General features: G+C 47.2%; 1 pseudogene; it reads right to left on the reverse strand.

The window, feature by feature from the left end:
* Positions 1-804: 804 nt before the first annotated feature.
* LOC143029557 (hemocyanin A chain-like) overlaps positions 805-2,856 on the reverse strand; it is a 2,292-nt pseudogene continuing 240 nt past the window's right edge.

The following is a 2,856-nucleotide window of genomic DNA, read 5'->3' on the forward strand; positions in this document are numbered from 1 at the left end:
GTCCCTGCCGACCCTATCAACTCCCCGGCCTAAATGAGGTCTACGTACCTGTCGGAGCCTGCTGACCCAATCAATGCCTTATCCTGAATGAAGTCTATGTACCTGTCGGCCCTTGCCCATCTCTATCAACGCCCCGGCCTGAATGAAGTCTATGTACCTGTCGGTCCCTGCCGACCCTATCAACACCCAGGCCTGAATGGAGTTTGCGTGTCTGTTGGTCCATGCCGATTTCTTTACTCCAGTCAGGTCATCTTAACATATTCTTAAGAATAAGAAGCCTTATTTGTTCGCCACTGCTCTCGTGTCTCCTAGGTAAAGGTGTATCTTTTCCATAAATGTTATAGTAAACTCATATGCTTCTGTGTATATATTGTACATATCATATCACTAATAAAATGTCTATTGATAGTTCAGGATTTTCCTCCTCCCTCTGATTTTGATGAAGAACTGTGGAAATTCTTATTGTGTCACATTCTTTTGGTGCTGGATAAGGATTTCTCAAAACAATATTTCAACAACGTGGACTATTTGTTCACCGGGGACTTTGTAGTGTGGTGAATAGCCCGTGAACTTCGAGTCGGGAGCTATCGTGCAAGAGAAGAAATTATTCACATCAAAACTAAAAATAAATCTCGAAGATCTCTTCACCAGCTCTTGTTAAGAGCAAACAAGACTTATCTATTACCACAATTTCAAATCTTGCTGAGTCACGCTGTAATTTTTTGGATTATCATTGAAAGTGACTGTCATCAGTAAATAGAAATAGTCATTCCTTCCAACGTTTAGGTAAAAGAAATACAGATAGACATAAATTACTTTTATTCTTATCATCATTGTACTCTTAAAGGCGAAAAGTCATGCGATGACAGACTGAAAAGGGAAAGGTTTAGTTTAAAGCGTGAAAACTTGCTCATTCCTTGTGGAATACTTTGACAGTGCTGACGTTGATGTTATCAACGTGGAAGACGCGTTCGTCGGGAATCTTGCGGTCAAGTGGGTAGCCCATGGGTCTCTTGTCGGGGTAAACATATCCGTGGGAGCCACAGTAGCCATGGGTGCTGCCGTGCTCATTGGAGGCTGGGTCGGGATGTGTAGCATCATTACCACTGGTAATTGCCACGAAGAGATTGAACTCCATACCCTCGGTCTTGCCCTTAGGTAAGAGCATCCTGGCGGGGTGTCCACAGGCCCTGACATCCGAGTGGACTAGGTCTTCACCAGCTGCAACAGCATCATCGGCTTCCTTGATGAGGTCATGGAAAGGTACACGGTCGGGGATGGTCACTGAAGACTCGGAAGCCTTGCGCTCGATTGTGTGGTGTCCTTCAACCACTGAAAGAAAGAATTGCTGGGTTAGTTAACTATAGTTCTAACATTAAGGTATATCAAGTAGGTACTCATACACACAAAGAAATTATTCTGGAAATATCAACAGAGATCCAATGTAATTCAATCATACATATAATTAGCATTTAAAGGGATATCAAGTATTCTAAGTTTGTTTTGAAACAAGTCAGTACTTACAGTGAGTCCAGAACTTGTCCATCTCAACGCAGCCCCATCGGTACTCGTCAAGGTGAAGTTCGATGCCATTGTAGTCGTGTTTGGGGCAAAGGTAGATTCGAACGGTGGCGGTATCTCCGTGATCGGAGTCAACCCCAATCTTGTAGGTGAAGGGCTTATGGTTGAGACGCTTAACGAAGGTAGAGATTGCCACGTCGTCGATTTCTTCTGTGTCATCGAGGGCATTGGTGAGATCAATCTCGAAATCTTCAAAGTAAGTCGACAGGTCGCCATCAATCTCTACCTCGGTGATATGGGCATTTGAATAGCCGATATCATCTGCAGTGTAGGGTTTGAGTTTGTCCTTGTGTAGCTTGAAGAGACTGTCCATGTACTTGTGGAGCCTGAAGAAGGAGGGGTCACGAGTAGCGGTCTCGAAGTGCTCCATGACACCTGGTGGCATGTTGAACTTGCCCCTGGGATCGGCCTGCCTTCCCAACATGATGTGGGCGTAGTTGTGAAGAGCACCATAATATGCTGCGTTGGGGCTGGTGGTGGAAGATTCAAGAACGTCTCCCAAGATATCGATACCATGTTCATTGTCGAGGTAGATGGGAGTTCCGTCCTTGGCGACGATGTATCCGTGTGAGATTGCGTCCCTGATCCGGCTCTCCATCTCCTTCATATCCCTGATGCGCGCAACGCCTTCGACAGCCTCGAAAACCTTGTTGTCAGGACGTGAGGGGAACTCTCCTCCGTACCTGTAGGTAGTGTGGGGAGCAAATCCTTCTTTGATGGGTCTGCTCCAGTAGAGCTCATCGACCACGGGAAGGTAGTTGGACAGACGTTCGGCATCGAAACGAGCAGTCAGCTGGTGATGGGCCCAGAAGAAGAGTTCTCCCTTCCTGTCGATTTTGTCTCCATGCCACCAGAAGGGGAAGTCCATGTGCCAGTGAACGTGGTGGGAGTTCATGCCGACGTCCTCTCCGAAGTAAGCCACACGTTGTTCGGGGTTCTTGCGAGAGCCAGTGAACTCCATGTGGAACTTGGCAGGCGTCTGTGTCATCTTGGCTGTATAAGCCTTCTGGATAACCTCCGTGTTGGTGAACAAGTGAGGTGTGACTTCGTACAGGGGAGGAAGAATGACTCCATCGCATCCTGTGTGTGCTCGGAGTGAGTGACACCCACGTAGAGAGCATAGACAAACTCTCCCTCATTCACTAGTTCACGGAAGTATGCCGCCGTATTCTTGAAGTGGTCGAAGTCGGGACTTTCGAGCAAGGCACGGACCAGGAGGAGGGCCTCCTCTCTGTGTCGGGGATTGAAAAGAGAGAACCAGTGCTTCTGTTCAAG

Source organism: Oratosquilla oratoria, chromosome 11 (assembly GCF_046742065.1).
Source record: "Oratosquilla oratoria isolate Oo_2021 chromosome 11, ASM4674206v1, whole genome shotgun sequence".
NCBI lineage: Eukaryota > Metazoa > Arthropoda > Malacostraca > Stomatopoda > Squillidae > Oratosquilla > Oratosquilla oratoria.